This window comes from Rhineura floridana, chromosome 4 (assembly GCF_030035675.1).
Source record: "Rhineura floridana isolate rRhiFlo1 chromosome 4, rRhiFlo1.hap2, whole genome shotgun sequence".
In the NCBI taxonomy this organism is placed as follows: domain Eukaryota; kingdom Metazoa; phylum Chordata; class Lepidosauria; order Squamata; family Rhineuridae; genus Rhineura; species Rhineura floridana.
This window is the reverse complement of record NC_084483.1, coordinates 118517198-118537064: the sequence shown is the minus strand read 5'-3', so window position 1 is coordinate 118537064 and position 19867 is coordinate 118517198. Positions and strand designations below refer to the sequence as shown.

The 19867-nt window shown below is 45.1% G+C and overlaps 1 long non-coding RNA gene across 1 annotated transcript in view; it reads right to left on the bottom strand.

Annotated features, from left to right (window-relative positions):
• Positions 1-19867, bottom strand: part of LOC133383451 (uncharacterized) — an 87194-nt gene that overhangs the window by 59309 nt on the left and 8018 nt on the right. The window contains exon 2 of the long non-coding RNA XR_009762293.1: positions 5427-5564. This is a non-coding gene — a long non-coding RNA (uncharacterized LOC133383451). The remainder of the gene's footprint in view (positions 1-5426; positions 5565-19867) is intronic.

The window sequence follows — 19867 nt, the reverse complement described above, 5'->3', positions numbered from 1 at the left end:
ATATCCCACTGAGAAGTATAGCATATATGTAATATATATATTATAGTACTTTTATATTGTAAGTCGTCTTGAGACTATTTTTAGTAGAAGGCGTCTAAGAAATTTAATTAATAATGATAATGATAATATCAGCTTTGCTGCTTCATTATTTTATCTGTTAGCATTGTGCTATTTATATTTGTAATTTCTAGTGTTCTAATTGTTTTGGTAGGGTTGTGCCAAAGCCCCAGATGGGGCTCATGTTCAAGGCAAATATCCCCACTTTGGAGAGATCCATGGCTGTCTCAGAATCCAGCAACCCAGGTCGTTGAAGCTTTGGCAGGGTGTTTTACTTTTCTAGGCCAATTTGACACATTTTTGTATTTTCCCCAAGTATCTCCAAGTTATCCCAAAATGGAAAATGCCAGGCAAAGAGGGGCGAAGGCAGTAGTTTTGTGACTGATACCTCTAGCTCCCAACCAGGGAATGACTTTATCAGAGCTCTCCATATTACTTCTAACTACCATGTTATTGGGAGGGAAATAAAAGGAATATATCAGAAGCTGTGATTGTGTTATTCTAGCAAGGGCAACACAGCTGGAGAGCCACAACTAACTGGGAGATGGTATCTGCCTATGGTGACCACATCAGGAACGGAGCTGTGCTCACCACTGATCTTCTTGCTTAGTACAATGGTTGCTGGGCAAGACAAGTGGTGGAGGGGCTGTGGCCAGGTCCTGCCATACCTGTAGACTGTCCAGTAGGCCAAGAGGTCACAGGATGCATCATCCACCTGATCTGTCAGATACACACCAAGAGATGACAGCCAGCTCAGATGCCTTTGGCCCTTCAGGAAGGTAGGAGCAGAGAGAAGGGGCTCCTCCAGCACTGAGAGGCGGCTGCTGCTGGTGTTCTGAGAGGGAAAGTGTAAAAGAGAGCTCAAAACCCAACATAAAGCCACTGTGATAAGCTGCTCTTCTCACCTGTGAAGCAAAGAAGAACTCAAACCCCCTCCCTAGCTGGAAGAGTAGTGGACTGGGATTCTGAGTGCTGTACAAGGAGGGACAATGTTAGATTAGTCGTTGGTGAACACTATAATGCAGAGCTTGGAAAAGTTACTTTTTTGAACTACAACTCCCATCAGCCCAATCCAGTGGCCATGCTGGCTGGGGCTGATGGGAGTTGTAGTTCAAAAAAGTAACTTTTCCAAGCTCTGGCTGTGTGTGTATGTGTGCATATACATATAGTGCTTTCTTTAGTTAAAAAAATGAGGTGCTCATTTCAATAAAAGTGTTGCGGCTGCCATGTGCAGCAAAACAGAAGTGCTGGTAGTCTATACTGGTGAATACTTTCACACACAAAAAAGCCATAATATGTTTAGCATAAGAGTCTCTGCAGCTTTCCCCCTGAAATTTGGCAGGCTGTGAAAGGGCTACTGCATCTGGCTGTCATCCAATTCTAAGGAAAAACCCCATTAAAAATAGGCATTTGTTGATTTCCCCATTATATTCAACAAGGAAGTAATCCAAGGCTTCAGAAAATGAGAAGCAAAGAGACTCTGCCTCAGATATGAGGCAAAGCCCATTGTCACTCAAAGCTGAGGCAACCTGCCATCTGAGCGAACAAGGAGGGTCCTGAAATATATATATTGTACAGCTCTAATTTTTCATAACTATGCTACCCTGAAACTCTTGCACTGAAGAGTAATATAGAAAATGTCTAAACAAACACACCGAGAAATGGTTGCTTTATTTATTTATTTAGGTAATTTATAACTTGTCCTGCACTAAAATCAATCCCATAGTGAGGTACAACATAGAACTATATAAATACTAGTGTGCTATGCCTCCCCTGTTTGTTCCACTCATCAACTCCCAACCCCCTCCACCAACCCAACCCCTACTCCTCCCTCCACCAACCCAACCCCCTCCGGCACTCCCATTCCCCTCATCAACCCACTTGACTCACCTGTTCCTCCACCACCATTGCCCCATGCCATCCTGGACAAACATTGCTGCTATGCAGTAAACCTAGGCCACACAGTGGCCTCCCACCCTCCCACTTAGGCTGCTACTGCCACCCTGCTCCACCTCCTCCCCTGGATAAACTCTGCCTCTACCCAGGCCACGTGCCTAGGCTGCACATGCCTCCACAGTTTGCTGCTGCCATGGCATAGCTGCCACCATGCCTAGGTCACCTGCTCGCTCGCCAAGGCTGCCACTGCCTCCTTGCCTGCCTGCCAGGTGGCATGAGAGGTATGCGGGGGGGGGGCAGAAATGTTCATGCTGCAGTTTGCAGTGCCACCTGTCAGTGGTGCTGTGAAGTGCAGTGTGACATATTTTCATGTATAGAGACATAATAAAATTAAGCAGTCTGAAGAATCAACAGCAATAAATCAAATTTTCATCTCATAACACAAGAGTGATAAAACATCTGCAGTTAACCAATCAAATCCCTGAGGAAATAAAAATGTCTTTACAAGACACCTAAAACTCATCATTGTTGGTAATGCCTACCTGGTAGTGCTGAGGGTAGGAAGGCAATCTTCCCTAGAATTCCCAGCATGGCAGAAGGATTAGACAAATCAGAAAACTCCATGCCCTAGTGCTAGCAGTGGACAGGGCAGGAAAGAAGCAAAGCTTGCCACTATTGGTTGCAAACCACACACATTTTTAGTCAGTGTATCTGATGCACAGATTTATTCGTGCTGAGAGAACACGTGCTGACAAGTGCTGACAACTTCCCTGAATTGGGCTGAGGGTTAAAATGCCCCCTCTTTATGTCATCCACTGAGTAGCTGGCATTGTGTAATGTCTTGTAAAAACTCAAATTATTTTAGGAGAAGCTCATCTGATTACTTATTACAGCAAAAAGTCACTATGTGGTATGATGAAGTTTTCTGGCAAAGGTGCCTCCAATAGGGTCAAATGAATATTTCACTATGTTTTGTAGCTGATTATTTTTAAAGTTATTGTGAAATACAAATCAGGCTATGTAGAGGCAGATTCCCAAGAAACTTTCATCACAGGAGAAGAGCTGGCAAAGATCATCACATGGAGGTCTTGTCCTTTCATAAAAATGTGTACAAACTCATCCTTCCTTAAGCTCTGTTTTATAGGAATTGTTAGCTCAGGGTTTTGTTTTTCCACGAAGGACGGAGACACTTATTGACTGTCAGAAAACCACTATTGTTGAACTCCATCAAAACTCCATTACAAAAAAAAAAGTGTTGGTGTATCTTGAAATATAACAAAACTTCCCCCCCCCAAATAATTCATAATGGTTTAATAATGAGCAACAAGCATGGCTGTTTTCCCACAAAGACCAAAAGTGCTTGTTTGTAGCATTATCTTCTATCCACAAGCCTCGTAGTCTACCAGAACACAAAAAACAAACAAGCAGAAGGCAATATTATTACAGGAAGGAAAACAAACAGAAACCACTGCAAAAAAGGAAAATAAACATGAAAGCACATGATTAAATGAACAAAAATGATAAACATGGAAATGGACAGAGACATACAAGAAAAACAAGCTGAAGAATGAAAAAGAGGGACATAATCCTTTGACCTACTAGGTCACACCTGCATGAGACTTTTGAAGGGAATGTGCTTATATAATAGTTAATGGATGTATCATTAGTATTTGTCCTATGAAGAGGCCCTTCTATGCTTCTCAGTTCGGTGTGTTAGCCTCATCAGATATATTAGCCTAAGGCATGGGGCTAGTTCGCACATGTAGAAACATCAGCTGGTTTTTCCATCATGTGATTTCTCGCAGCCAAGTCTGTTGACTCTGCTGTGCCATACTGATAGGGATGTTGCAAGCATTTGAAAAGGGTGCTGTATGATGCAAGTGTCACTGTTGGAGTGCCCATTTGCATTGGCATGGTGAGCACAGCCCTGCTTGTGGTCTGATGCAGACGCAGTCGAACACTGTCCTGCTCACCTTGCAGATGCAAGTGCCTGCCACTGTCTCTCCTTTTCCCCTCCCTCCCGAGAGATCCAGACACATTATCTGGGGCAAGATAAGGGAGGGTGTGACCGTGGATGTGATGGAAACCACTCCAGCTCCACAGCCAAACATCCTTTCCTGCTGAGGAGAAAGCTGGAGCTACAGTTCCCAGCATCTCCGAAAGGAAATTCCCATACTGTTAGGGATGTTGGAAGTATTTAACAAGGGGTGCTTTAAGATGCAAACGTCGCTGTTGGAATGCCCATGTGCATTTGCATATGAGCACAGCCCCAGTTGTGGTCTGATGTGGAAGCAGACAAGCGTAGCCCTGCTCACCTTGCAAATGCAAGCTAATGCTATTTATGTCACCACCAGGGAGAAGATCATCTGACATCTGAACAACTCGTGCAAGGTGGCAAACCTATACATACCCATGTGTTTAGCAATCATGAAACAAAGACAAGTCACGATGAGATAGCTGTGCAATTTCTTTGATTATGACTGCATGAAAGAAAAGAGTTACTTGCAAGTAAATGTTCCTTTGAGTATATACACTAGACTGACTTCCAATGAAGTCTGCTAAAGAAGAGAACCCAAATGCTTTTCTTTGCATCCCACTGGAATGTCTGTAGCCAAGATTTCACTGATTGTTGCCAAAGTTCAATGTGGTTTGAATTTGGTCAGCCATTTACCATTTAAGGCATCCTATTAAAAATCTTTGTAGCTCAGGTCCAAATGACCCAGCTTATCATCACCAGGAGCTGAGCACATATATCACTTCAACAAATATTGCTGACTTCAACTGGCCTTTTTTGTTTCCAGGGCAATCTATCTACACAGAACATGAGACAGATGCGTGTGAGTGAACAATTACAGTATTCTAGTTACTGGTTATATTACTGTTGACATGTAACTGCTTTGGAATGTTTATTATATGTGTCATTAACATGTTTTAATGATTGCTAGGTTTTTCATAATGAGTTTAAAATGTCATAATCAAATGGAGTTATTTGTTGGATTGTCATGTTATTTTTTAATGTTAATTTGGGGAGTCAGGTGGACACAAGCGGGGCATCCAGTCCTTACAAATGCACACAGGGGCTTCCATTCATACTGGTTCCCCATCCATCCACAAACACGACAAGGATGTTTGTGAAAATAGACCATAACTGTTGAACATCTATTGCACAGAAGCAAGGAAACATACCGTTGTTTCCAATGGAGCCCTACTGCAGGGGCCAAATGTTAAGTGTTATATACCCAAAAAAGTAGAAAGTATCTCACCAGGAGATACAAGGATCTGATGCAATCAATTAGATATCTGAGAACCCATGAACACAAGAGCTAGTGTACTGGTGGCCCCCAGCTGGGAGCCCACAGTTGAAATTGCACCACAGACATACCCTCAAGACATGGCTTTAGGCAAGCAAGCATCTTTCAGCTTCCCATATGTAATATATTTGCAGCTCCAACTGCATCGATGCATTACATTACCTTTTTTTGTTTCTTGCCTTCAGGCAGAGCCATCCAACTCGGGGGAAGCCGTTGGAAGGGGTGTTGCCAGGAAGCTCTGCGGCATTCATTTGCCATTGGGGAGCTGCTGGGCTGGCTGAACGTTGGCTCAGCTGAGAGCTGTGTGCAGGAATGGAAAAGAAAAAGGCAGCTCACACAAATACCCCTACTGGTGACTAAGCGCTCCCCATTTACTTCTGTTATAATTATTTTCTTAGACTGATCTCTTTCTTGGTGCAACTTTGGCCCACATTGGTGCTCCGAATGAGAGTTGGATGTTGCATAAGTCCCCCCTCCTGTCCACTCCTCTGACATGCCCCTGGACTGCCCTTTTTTGGTCCTTACGCTGGCTTACGCCAGCACCCACCGTGCTGGGCTTCCCTGGCAGATCCCCAGCTGCTCTGGCAGAGTCCTGGCACTGCCATGGCTGAGCTAGGATGAGAGGCTTCTGTTGGTGGAGCCCGGTGGAGCTGGGACCCCACTGGCTCAGCCAGGAGTCTGCCATATCCAACTCCCATCAGCCCAGCGTAAATACAAGTTGGATTGCACCCCAACTGAGAAAGTGAGGAATAAGCAGCTTATCTTGTTATTAAGGGTTGTATTTTGGAGCGTGATTTCTAAACTCAGTTATTTCCAAATAGATCAGATTCCAACAGCATACACAAGAGTGAAGGCTTTGATGTATGTACTCCCAAAATTAGACAAGATTTTATGCAGAACTGTATGGTTGATTATAAGGATTTGAAATCAAGATTTGTTGGCCCATGGTCACATTATTGGACAACATATTATATTATATTATATTATATTATATTATATTATATTATATTATATTATATTATATTATATTATTAGTTTGCTTTTCTTGTAATTACATAGGGTGGTTTTTATTGTAGTTGCTATGGCTGGCTGAGACAATAAAATCAATTCTGATTCTAAATCACAATCTGTTGAATCTTTGCTTGAGTGTGAGACAGAAAACATAATTTTGTTGTTTTCTGAGTGGCATTTCAAAAAATGCAATGGCTTTTCTATTGGAAATTCCGGTGTCAGGATTTTCAGCCCAGGAAGTGTCCATAATCAATTGTCTGTCATCCTGTACTCATCACAGATTTTTATTTTTATTTTTGCATGGCTGTTATTGCTCTCTCTCCAACAATGAGGGTATGTATTTAAAAACAACAAAAACAATAAATAAGTAAATAAATAAATAACAGCTACAAGTCCTTCCCCTTTCTTGTCTCTCCCTCAGACTTTTTCAAAGTTTCAGTAATTGCTCTTATTAAATTGTAAAGATGGAACAATGGGGCACATTCAGAGCTTGCAAAGGGCAACTTCAATATGTTATTTGCAGGACACAGCAAGTCTTAGACGCCCTTTGTATAAGCACTGTGCATACAGAAGAAGGCCACATTATGTGGCATGTGCTTCCCATGAGTGTAACTATCTGGAGAGTCTTCCACAGGTGCCAAACCACACAGGACTACAAAGCAGACTACAGTCAGTACTGAACAAACTGGCCCCCTACACTGAAGCCTCTAGGTTTATAACATTAAAAAAAAAACAGAAATTAAAATGCATAATTACATCTCATCAAACAACCTCGCCATTAAACAAAACTATATGTAAGAAGAGATTTTTTCATACCAATATACCAATAATAGCAACCTCAATGATCCACATTAAAACTGTTAGCCAGGGGGGGAAGGTGTTTACTTTAAAACCTAGAACTATGTCACCATGAATACTGATGAAAACTAACAAGTACTAAAAGCCTGGGGGGAAAGAGAAAAGTCCTTGTTTGGCACCAAAAATATTGTACAGAGGGTGACAGTCAACCTTCCCTGGTGAGAGCATTCCATTGGGGGGGGCACCACCAAAAAGACCGTAAATCCCACCAATCCCCTCTTGACTTTCAGTGGAGAGGGCACTATAGAGTGGACCTCTGTAAACGATCTTCAGGGTGGGTAAACACATCTGTGGACCCATGACCCTATGAGTTATCCCCCTCTATCTCCACAGAAGTAGCATGGAGGACTTAGAATCTTAGAATAGTAGAGTTGGAAGGGGCCTATAAGGCTATCAGGTCCAACCCCCGGCTTGATGCAGGAATCCAACTTAAAGCATACCTGACAGCTGGCTGTCCAGCTGCCTCTTTAAGGCCTCCAGTGTTGGAGACCCCACCACTTCCCTAGGTAATGGGTTCCATTGTTATACCGCTCTAACAGTTAGGAGGTTTTCCTGATGAAAATCTGGCTTCCTGTAACTTGAGGCCATTATTTCATTTCTTGAACTCTGGGATGATCAAGAAGAGATCCTGGCCCTTCTCTGTGTGACAACTTTTCAAGTACTTGAAGAATGCTCTCATATCTCCCCTCAGTCGTCTCTTCTGAAGGATAAACATCCCCAGTTCTTTCAGTCTCTCCTCAAAGGGCTTTGTTTACAGTTCCCTGATAAGCCCTCCTCTGAACCTGTTCCAGTTTGGTTGCATCTTTCTTAAGGTGAGGTGTCCACTGGATGCAGTACTGAAGATGAGGCCTAACCAGTGCTGAACAGAGGGGAACTAATACTTCATGCGATTTGGAAACTATACTTCTGTTAATGCAGCCTAATATAGCATTTCCATTTTTTGCAGCCACATCACACTGTTGGCTCATATTCAGCTTGTGATCAACAACAATTCCAAGATCCTTCTCACATGTTGTACTGCTGAGCCAAGTATCCTCCATCTTATAACTGTGCATTTGGTTTCTTTTTCCTAAGTGTAGAACTTTGCATTTATCCCTGTTGAATTTCATTCTGTTGTTTTCAGCCTAATGTTCCAGCCTATCAAGACCACTTTGAATTTGTTTCTGTCTTGCAGGGTATTAGCTAGCCCTCACAATTTTGTATTATGTACAAATCTGAAGCATTCCCTATACCTCCTCCTCCAAGTCATTAATAAAAAATGTTGAAGAGCACTGGGCCCAGGACTGAGCCCTGTGATACCTCACTTGTTATCTCCCCCACTTTGAGAAGGAACCATTGATAAGCACTCTTTGAGTACAATTCTGTAGTCAACTATGGATCCCCCTGATAGTTGTTCCATCCAGTCCACATTTAGCTAGCTTGCTAATCAGAACATCATGAGGCGCTTTGTCAAAAGTTTTGCTGAAGTTGAGATATATTATATCCACAGCATCCCCACAACCTAACAGGAAGGTTACACAATCAAAAAATGAGATAAGATTAGTTTGGCAGGATTTGTTCTTCACAAATCCATGTTGGCTTCTAGTAATCACTGCATTGTTTTCAAGGTGCTTGCAGACTGACCGCTTTATAATCTGCTCCAAAATTTTCCCAGAGATTGATGTCAGGCTGACTGGTCTGTTTTTCCCAGGTTCCTCCATTTTGCCCTTTTTGAAGTTAGGGACAACATTAGCCCTCTTCCAGTCATACGGCACTTCACCTATCCTCCATGATTTTGCAAAGATAATAGACAGTGGTTCTGAAAATTCTTTGCCACTTCCTTCAATATTCCAGGATGCAGTTCATCAGGTCCTGCAGATTTGAACTTGTTCATAATGAGTAGGTATTCCTTGATCATTTGTCGAATATCAGTCTCAAGCTGCTATCCTGCTCCGCCAACTTTGCCAGGAGGGTCATAGGCAACTACTGCCCTGTCAGAAATAACCCCTTTTTAAGGTTTAGAGAGGGTTGTGGCACAACAATTGCAAGTACTCTTGCATGACATAGATTATCTTGACCCATTCCGATCTGGGTTCAGGCCTGGTTATGAGACTGAATCAACTTTGATCCCCCTTTATCAAGAGAAGGCCAGGGGGAGTGCAACCCAGTTATTCTTACTTGATCTCTCAGCAGCTTTTAATACTACTGAGCATGGTATCCTTCTGAGCCGACTTGGTGAAATGGGTGTCTGAGGCACTGTTTTACAGTGGTTCCGATCCTGCCGCCAGGGTTCTTTCTCTGTAACATCTGAATCGGGAGAGGGTGTGCAAGCCCTGGACCTGTGTCTGGACTTAATGGTGGGCTGGATGATGGCCAGTAAACTGAGTCTGAATCCCAGGAAGACAGAGGTGCTGTAGGTTGGTGGTTCCCGAGTTCAGATAATTGGTCAGTTGCCTGCTTTGGATGGGGTTGTACTCACTCTGAAAGAGCAGGTTCGTAGTCTGGGGGTGCTCCTGAATCCATCTTTGTCACTAGAGGCCCAGGTGATCTCCGGGGCTAGGAGTGCCTTTTACCATCTGCGGCTGTTTCTGGACCAGGATAGCTGACCACTGTGGTCCATGCACTGGTAACCTCCAAGATGGATTACTGTAATGCACTCTGTGTGGGGCTGCCTTGAGGTTGGTCCAGACCCTGCAGCTGGTGCAAAATGCAGCGGAACGACTGTTCACTGGGGCAAGGTATCACCAACATGTTATCCTGCTGCTGAAAGAATTGCACTGGCTGCCCATTAGCTACCAGGCCAAGTTCAAAAGTTCTGATTTTGGTGTACAAAGCCCCATACAGCTTGAGACCAGGATACCTGGAAGATCATCTTGCCCCTTATATACCCAGTCAATTGCTGCGCTCTGCAGGTGAGGGCCTCCTGCAGATACCATCTTATCAAGAGGTCTGTCCCACACAACATAGGAAGCAGACCTTTAGCATGGTGGCACTACTCTTTGGAATTCCCTCCCCTTAAATATTAGACAGGCATCATCTCTTATCTTTTTGGTGCCTACTGAAGACCTTTCTCTTTCAACAAGCCTTTTAAGTAGAGACTTTATCCCAGTCTGTGTCTGTGTTAGAATTGCTTTTCAGGATGCTTTCAAAGCTTTTTTTAAAAAGGATTTTTGTTTTTATATTTTAAGATGTTTTGTTTTAATATATTTTAAAGTCAAGTGTTTTTAGTGTTTTGTATGCCACCCTGGGCTCCTTCTGGGAGGAAGGGTGGAAGACAGACAGACAGACAGACAGACAGACAGACAGACAGACAGACAGACAGACAGATAGATAGATAGATAGATAGATAGATAGATAGATAGATAGATAGATAGATAGATAGATAGATAGATAGATAGATAGATCCTCTTTGGGAGAAGACTAAGCCAAAGAAGGAATCAAGCACTTCTGCCTTTTCTTTGTCATCTCTTGTCATTTTGCCATCCTCACTGAGTAGCTGTACCACCATTTCTTTTCTCAGTCTTTTATTATGGATGTACAACCAGGTAAAGCCAGCACACGACATGCCGGTTTGCCCAGACCATCATGACCCTTCAAGTACAGAGTCAGCAGGAGAAGACCTTGAGCCCTGCTGGGGGAACATTAGGTTGTACCCAACGCCATCTTCTAACCCTGTGGAGCAGATTTTGAAGGTGTGCATGTGGAACGGTTTTTAAATTGCTTTTTAAAAATGTGTTTTTAAATTTGTATATTTGTTTTTAATGTTTTTAATTGTTTTAAACCACCCAGAGAGCTTCGGCTATGGGGCGGTATACAAATGCAATAAATAAATAAATAAATAAATGTACCTGAAGAAAGCTTTAGTCTTCCTGTTGCCATCCCTGCAATTCTGTGCTATCTATCTGTACTCTTCCATTGTCGCCTGGCCTTCTTTTCACTTCCTGTATGTGTCCTTTTTTGTTTTCAGATCAATGTTCAGCTTTTGTGAAGCCACATTGGCTTCTTTTGCTGTTTTCCACCTTTCTTCCTTGTTGGAATTGTTTGCAATTGTGCCTTTAGAATTTCCTTTTTTAGAAAATTACACCCATCTTGGACTCTTTTCTCATTAGGGTCACTTGCCATGGAACTTTTCTTATCATTGTTCGGAGTTTATTAAAATCAGTTTCCCTTAAGTCCAGGGTACGTATATGGCTACGCTAGGCTTTTGCTTCTTTTAAAATCAAGAAGTCATGTATAACATGGTCACTTTCCCCCAGAATTCACTGCCACTTCATCCAATAACTCACCTCTATTGTTTAGAATCAAGTCAAGGATAGCTAATCCTCTAGTTCCTTCCTCCACTTTCTGTAGGAGAAGGTTATCTCCAACACATACTGTGTTCTATATTGTTTTAAATTTTTTAATTGTGTTTTAAATTGTTTTTTAAAAGATGTATTTTAAATTGTATTTGTTTTTAGTTATTGTGAACCGCCCAGAGAGCTTCGGCTATGGGGCGGTATACAAGTTTAATAAATAAATAAACACAGTCAGGAAATTCTTGGAAGGGCTGTGTTTGGCCGAATTTGTCTCCCAACAGATATTGGGGTAATTGAAGTCCCCCATTACTACTACATCATGCCTCCTCAAAACATTGGCAATTTGCTTTTCAAAAGTTTCATCCTCGTTTTCTCCTTGATTGGGTGGTTGGTAGTAGACTCCACCCACCATGTTCCTTTTATTCCTTGACCCTTTAATTTTAATCCAGATACTCTTGGTGGAGCTACCAAGCTCATTCTCCTGTATTTCTGGGCAGGGATATAATATTTTTAACATATAGTTCAACTCTGCCTCCCCTTCTGTTCTTTCTGAACAAGTTATATCCTTCAATTGCTGTATTCCAGTCATGGGAGTCATTCCACCAAGTTTCAGTTATACATATCAAGTCCTATTTACCCTCCTGTATTAAGAGTTCATGTTTGTCCCATACTCTAGGCATTAGTATACAGACATTGACGACCATGTGATTTACAGTCTGGCTTCCTTCCTACATTATTATGAAGACTATTACTGGGCCTCATTAAAGCCATTTTCTCAGTTCCTGCTCCTTCACCAATCGTTATCTCCAAGTTTACATCTCCCTTCCCCTTAAGAGTCAGTTTAAAACCTTTCTGATGAAATTCTCCATGCTGTGGCCAAATACATTCTTCCCAGTCCTTTTGAGGTACAACCCATCACCTGCCATCACTCCATATCCCATGAAGTGTAGCCAGTGGTCCCACAATCCCAATCTCTTCTGTTGACACCACCTTTGTAGCCAGTCATTCACTCGGAGTATTTTTGTTCCTTTCTACTACTCTTAAGTACCAGAATGATGGATAAGGAAACTATCTGCGCCCCAAAGCCCTTGAGTTTCCTAGCACTAGCACTAGCCCAGTGTCTCTGGACAAGCCTAATATGGCTTGCAGTCCCTGGAGGACACAGAAATACAGGAAATGTGCAAATGCTCACACAACATGATGCTTAAAAGTGTTACCCATAACAGCTAGACATATTTTTTGTGAAATAAATCCCATCCATACTTTTGATTCCCTTGGTCCCATGAACTGTACCATAGATCCCACATGCATGAACCATTCATTCCTCCCAGCCTTCCTCTGTGTGTATAAACTATTCATGCACCAATATTACATTCCACATTCATGCATAGTTCCTGCATATTCTGGAAACATGTTGATCATTCCTTAGGGCCAAACAAGATGCAACAAAAACACACTTAAGTATCGGAACCAAATCTGCCACCAAATTCCTATAAAGCAGGGGTCCTGTTTTAAGTACGGAGTTCTGACCCAAGGTAAGAGTTCAGGTTTGGGCAAACAGAGCAAAGCGAAGCAAGATAGTCTGGGTTGAAAAGGTAAGGCACCCTGGACAGCTCCATGCTGGGCTTAACATCACAGCTCAAATGTTTTAGCAGCAGTCAGGCCCCTTCTGCCCTGTATATTTAAAGCAGTATTATGCTGCTTTAAACAGTCATAGCTTTCCCCAAAGAATCCTGGGAACTGTAGTTTGTGAAGGGTGCTGAGAGTTATTTGGAGACTTATTCCCCTGAAAGAGCTACAATTCCTAGAGTGGTTTAACAATTGATCCCCAGGGAACACTGATCACTGTAGCTCTGTGAGGGGAATAGGGGTCTCTCGACAACTCTCAGCACCATTAACAAACCACAGTTCCCAAGATTCTTTGGGGAAAAGCCACAACTGTTTGAACTGATATACTACTTTGAATGTAAAGTGCAGATGGAGCCTCAGCCTTAGGAGGCTTAAATACCACTTTGATGTAATGGTTAGGGTACTGGGCTATGGCCTGGGAGACCAGAGTTCAAATCCCCACTTAGCCATGAAACTCAGTGGGTGACCTTGGGCCAGTCACAGTATCTCAGCCTAACCTACCTCACAGGGTTGTTTTGAGGATAAAATGCGGAGGAGAGAACCCTGTACACCACCTTAAGTGGGATATAAATGTAATAAATAAATACAAGCTGCAGTTCTTTCTGAGCAGCTGGTTCTGTCTCCTGTAGGAAGAGATACATCTTGCTTTAGCTCCAATGGAGCAGGGAAGACTGGGGTTCCACAAGGGCAGGGGTGGTGTCGTGCCCGGGTTGGGAGTCAAGAACAGACTCACTTGATGAAAGCAAATCAGTTTTTATTAGAGTAATTTCCAGACATAGGCTTCTCCGCCTCATGAACTCTTAACACGAACCAAAACCCGCGGCATGGAAGAGAGTTGATAGAACAGAGTTTCCAGCATTCCCCGTCCCTTATCAAGGGGGCTTTCGGGCCCTGATCCTCTCACTCCGCCTCAAACTACCCACATCTACGCCCCTTCCCTCCTCTTTTCTTTGGCGCCATTTTAACTGTCTTCGGGTGCGGGGCGATGGGGGGACGGCTGCCTCCTCCCCTTCTGATTCGGAAAGGATGGTAGGAAGTGGGGGGGGTTGGCCCAACGCATCAGGCAATTTCTCTCTACCCTTCTCTGCAGCCGAACGACCTTGGTCCTCCTCCTCCCTCTCTGTCTGTAACGGCAGCACATTCCTAGGGGGGAGTGCGTGAGAACCGAGTCTGTTGTCTGTTCAAGATTTCCCCCCTCTATCTGGGAAGCTTCTCCCTCCCCTCCAGACGCCTCAGCCCAGCTGCCCCCCTCTCCTAGTTCATTCTCAGAAACATCAGAACTCCAACCATAGCTCATGACATCATCCTCTTCTCCATGCTGTACTCCCTCCCACCCTGTTGGTTTGGGGCGATGAGGGAATTTCTCATGAAAGTCTCTCACTAAAATGGGGGCGTGAACATCTTCTGCTTTTTCCCAGGATCTGTCGGCTGGCCCATAATTCTTCCAATGGATTAGATACTGCAGCTGGTTTCTCCTTCTCCTGGAGTCCAGGATCTGCTCCACTTCAAACTCTGTTTGCCCCCCCACCAACATCGGTGCCCCTGGAGATTCTATCGGCCTCAGCTCACTGGGGGGGGGCGTCCTTCGTTAGCAAGGAACAATGGAATACTGGGTGCATTTTAAAAGTCTCTGGCAACTTTAAACGAAAAGCCACTGGGTTTATTTGAGCCTGGATTTCGAAGGGTCCCACTCTCCTATCCTGCAACTTTCTGCACTTACCCGGCATGTTAAGGAAGCGAGTTGACAGCCATACTTGATCGCCCACCTTGAGGGGGGCCCCCTCACACTGACGTTGATCAGCAACTCTTTTGTATTCCCTTTTGGCTTCGTCTAATTGTTGTTTCAACACTTGCTGGACTGCCTGTAATTCCTGGAGAAACTCCTCGGCCGCGGGTACCGGCCCACTGCCTGAGTGGCTGGGAAAAGCCTTGGGATGAAATCCATAATTAGCAAAGGAGGGTGTTTGCCCCGTGCTGGTGTGCACGGAATTATTGTAGGTGAATTCTGCAACATGTAAATAGGAAATCCAGTCAGTTTGCTGGTAAGATACGTAACAACACAGGTATCTCTCCAAAACTGCGTTAAGTTTCTCAGTTTGTCCATCAGTCTGGGGGTGGTGAGAGGAGGAAAGCCTTAGCTCCATTTTCAACTGCTTCCAGACAGCCTTCCAAAATTTAGCTGTGAACTGGGTGCCTCGATCCGAGACGAGGCTGTCTGGTAACCCATGCAATCTGTAAATCTCTTTTATGAACACCTTTGCCATCTCCCTAGCGTCCAAGGCCCCAGAGCAAGGGAGGAAGTGGGCCATTTTAGTCAATGAATCCACGATCACCAAAATAGCAATCATTCCTTGTGACCTTGGTAGATCGGTTATAAAATCCATGGAGAGGTCCTGCCAGGGCCCCTTTGGAGTGACTAAAGGTTCCAACAGCCCTGCAGGCCTTCCCGTGCTTGTCTTCACCCTCAGACACACGGTGCAGGATTTTATATAGTTCTCAACATCTCTGCGCATTTGGGGCCACCAAAAATCCTTAGCTACATTTTGAATGGTTTTAAAAATGCCAAAGTGCCCAGCTGTGACATTGTCATGGCATTGACGCAATACTCTGAGTCTGAAGTCCCCTTTTGGCACATATCTGGCAGTTTTAAACCACAACAACCCATCCCTCCAGTGGAAACTTACTTCTGAGTCCGTGCTCTGCTCCATTTCCTGGATGTAATGTTGTATGTCTAGATCCCCCTGCTGGGCCCTCTTGAGCTCTTCTTCCCAGGACGGCTGACAGGCTCCTAACGTGAGTTTTTCCGGTGGGATGATGTGTTGGGGGGGGTGTCAGCCTTTTCGTCTTTGTATTGGGGTTGTCTGGATAGGGCATCCGCCCTCTGATTTTTTGTATGGGAGTGGTATTTTATTTTGAAGTTAAACCTGGCAAAAAACTGCGACCAGCGTATTTGTCTCTGGTTCAATTTCCAAGCTGTCTGTAGACTCTCAAGGTTCTTGTGATCAGATCGTACTTCTATCTGATGTTGAGCCCCCTCTAAGTATTGCCTCCAGTTTTCGAATGCGTCTTTGATAGCTAAAAGTTCCTTTTCCCACACAGTGTAGTTTTTCTCAGCATCCTTGAGCTTTCGAGAGTAGTATACACACGGGTGCAGTTCCTTCCCACCCCTGTCAGGCTGCAAGAGAACACCCCCGATCGCCCGGTCCGAGGCGTCAGCTTCCACGACGAAAGGCCGGGTCGGGTCAGCAAAGCGTAGGATAGGTTCGGAGGCAAATTTCTCTTTCAGCTCTTCAAACGCTCTTGCTGCCTGATCTGTCCATTGAAACTCCCCTTTTCCCCTTAAACAGTCGGTGAGGGGGGCGGTTAGTGTGGAGAAGCCCGGGATGAATTTCCTGTAGAAGTTGGCGAAGCCCAAGAAACGTTGCACGTCTTTCTTGGTGGTTGGTTGTCCCCAATCCAACACACAGCTCACCTTTCTGGGATCCATCTCCACTCCCCCTGCTGAAATTCGGTATCCAAGGAAGTCCAGGGAAGACAGGTCAAAGCCACACTTTTCCAGCTTGGCATATAGGTGATTCTCTCTCAGCCTTCCCAGCACAGTTCTCACGTGTTGGTCATGCTCTGACTGGCTCCTTGAAAATATCAGGATGTCATCCAGATAACAAACCACATACTGGTCCAAGAGGTCTCTAAATACTTCGTTCATGAACTTCTGGAACACTCCTGGACTGTTACTTAACCCGAACGGCATGATCAGGTACTCAAATTGACCATAAGAGGTGTTGAAACTCGTCTTCCATTCATGTCCCTCCTTCATTCGGACCAAATTGTATGCCCCCCTCAGATCCAACTTTGTGAAAATTGTGGCAGAACACAATCGATCTAATAACTCTGGAATCAGGGGCAGGGGGTAGCTGTTCGGGATGGTAATTTGGTTGAGGGCGCGATAATCATTACAAGGTCGTAATTCACCCCCCTTCTTTTTCACGAAGAGTAGGGGGGCTCCTGCAGGCGACTGCAAGGGACGAATAAATCCCCGCTTCAAGTTCTTTTCCAAAAATTCTTTCAGAGCTACTCTCTCTTGTTCTGTGAGGGAGTAGATTTTGCCTGCTGGAATGCTCGCTCCTGGCACCAAATCGATAGCGCAGTCATACGGCCGATGGGGGGGGGTAAAGTCTCAGCTTCAATTTCACTAAACACATCCTCAAAGTCCAGGTATTTCGAGGGGAGGGTCACCTCCTTGACCTCCTGCACAGCTCATGCTATTATTGCTTTCTCTGGCTGACAATTTTCGTGGCAATACTGGGACGTAAACCACATGACTGCTTCTCTCCAGGCTATTTTTGGGTCATGCTTTATCAACCATGGCATTCCCAGAATCACCTCAAAGTTAGACAGGTCCGATACACACAAGGAAATAAACTCTTCGTGCCCCGGGATTTCTAGCTTCAAATCCTCAGTGGCTCTAGTGACCCCCCCGGACTTTAATGGTCTGCCATCTATCATCTCCACTGATAAGGGGGCTTCTAGTTTCCGATACGGGATATGATGGCGTTTGACTAGGGCGGTATCGATGAAGTTTGTAGAGGCTTCACTGTCGATCAACGCTGTTGAGTTGAACTGCACTCCTGTGGAAGTTGTAATCCTAATGGGTAATACCAGAACTCCTTTTAGGGGGGGATGGGTTAACAGAGGCCCTTTACACAGCGCTGTCCCCAGTCCTCCGGCCTGCACTAGGACTGGGTGCTTCCGTTTCCCAACGGCCCTGTTCAGTCTCCTTTCAGTTCACAGTCCCTGGCTAGATGGCCTGGCTTGGAACAAATAAAGCAGAGGCGTTCTCTGCGACGTCTGTCTCTTTCCTCCTCCGACAGCTTCGTCCGCGCCCCTCCCGAGCCGTCCCCCGCATTGCCTGATGTCCCGGGGGCCGAAGGGATTTTACTGCGGGATACTGAGGCTGAATATTTTTGCACCTCTTGTTTTCTTTCTAACCGTCTTCCTTCCAGTCTGTGATCGATTTGTAGGCACAGCTGGATTAGTCCAGACAAGTCAGTTGGAGGTGCGACTCTGGCCAGCTCATCCAATATCTCAGCATTCAGTCCACTTCGGTACATAAACATCAGTGCTGAGTCATTGTATCCAGTCTCTTGGGATAAGATCTTAAAGGCATTGGTGTATTCCAGCACAGTTCCTTTTCCCTGCTTCAGGGCACTCAATTGCCTAGCCACCGTCTCGGCTCTTTGGGGATCCTGAAACATTTCAGTCAGGGCTTGTATAAATGCTCCATACCTGCCCAGGATGGCATCCTTTCTGATCAGATAGGGAGTGACCCACTTGGCAGCATCATTGGGGAATTCTGCATCCTTAATATCCAGGTACATCTCACATTGGGCCACGAAAGTGGAGATCTGGTCGCTCTGGCCCGCATATTTTGGTGGTAATCCAATTGGGATCTTGGCCACGGCGGCTGCAGGGGCTGCCCGCATTCTATCTATTGTGGATTTCAGGCTCTGGTTGTCCAATTTCAAGGTTCTCACAGTTGCTAACAGGCTTTGAACATCCGACCGTAGGTCTGCCACGCTCGACCTCAGTAGCTTCACTTCTTCCGTCTCAGAAGTGGGGTTTACCCCCCCAGCAGCTCCCTTTTCCATCTTGTCACATTCAAGTGGCGGGAGTAAGGAGGGTTGAGTAGTTGGTTCTATCAAACTGTCGTGCCCGGGTTGGGAGTCAAGAACAGACTCACTTGATGAAAGCAAATCAGTTTTTATTAGAGTAATTTCCAGACATAGGCTTCTCCGCCTCATGAACTCTTAACACAAACCAAAACCCGCGGCATGGAAGAGAGTTGATAGAACAGAGTTTCCAGCATTCCCCATCCCTTATCAAGGGGGCTTTCAGGCCCTGATCCTCTCACTCCACCTCAAACTGCCCACATCTACGCCCCTTCCCTCCTCTTTTCTTTGGCGCCGTTTTAACTGTCTTCGGGTGCGGGGCGATGGGGGGGCGGCTGCCTCCTCCCCTTCTGATTCAGAAAGGATGGTAGGAAGTGGGGGGGGTTGGCCCAACGCGTCAGGTGATTTCTCTCTACCCTTCTCTGCAGCCGAACGACCTTGGTCCTCCTCCTCCCTCTCTGTCTGTAACGGCAGCACATTCCTAGGGGGGGAGTGCGTGAGAACCGAGTCTGTTGTCTGTTCAAGATTTCCCCCCTCTATCTGGGAAGCTTCTCCCTCCCCTCCAGACGCCTCAGCCCAGCTGCCCCCCTCTCCTAGTTCATTCTCAGAAACATCAGAACTCCAACCATAGCTCATGACAGGTGGGGAATGCCCACAGGCCTAATTATGCCCATCAGACTTTCCCATTTGGCTTGGGGGCGGCATTTCAGCCAAGTTACACCCACCTGGAGTCATAGATCATGTCAGTTAAAAACCTGGCTCAGGCAAAAAGGCGGTTGTCTGCCCCACCAATTAGCTGTTTGGTAGTGCCTGCAAAGCATGACAGTGCTTTGAAATGGGCTTCTGAAGTCCCCATAGGCAAAACACTTCACCTGACATAAGAGCTCGCAGGATCAGGCAAATGGACCATCTAGCCCAGCATCCTGTTCTCACAGCGGCCAACCAGATGCCGATTATGGCAAGCCTGCACGCAGGTACTAACTGCAAGAGCACTTTCCCTGGCTGCAGTTTCCAGAAACTAGTATTCAGAAGCCTGCTACCTCTGACCATGGAATGCCATGTTTGATGTTGAGTGATTGACAGGTGAGTGCCCTTTGCCCACCTGTCAAACTTGGCCCGTGAGGGGCACGGGAGATAACACTCTGCTCTGCCGGCCAGATCC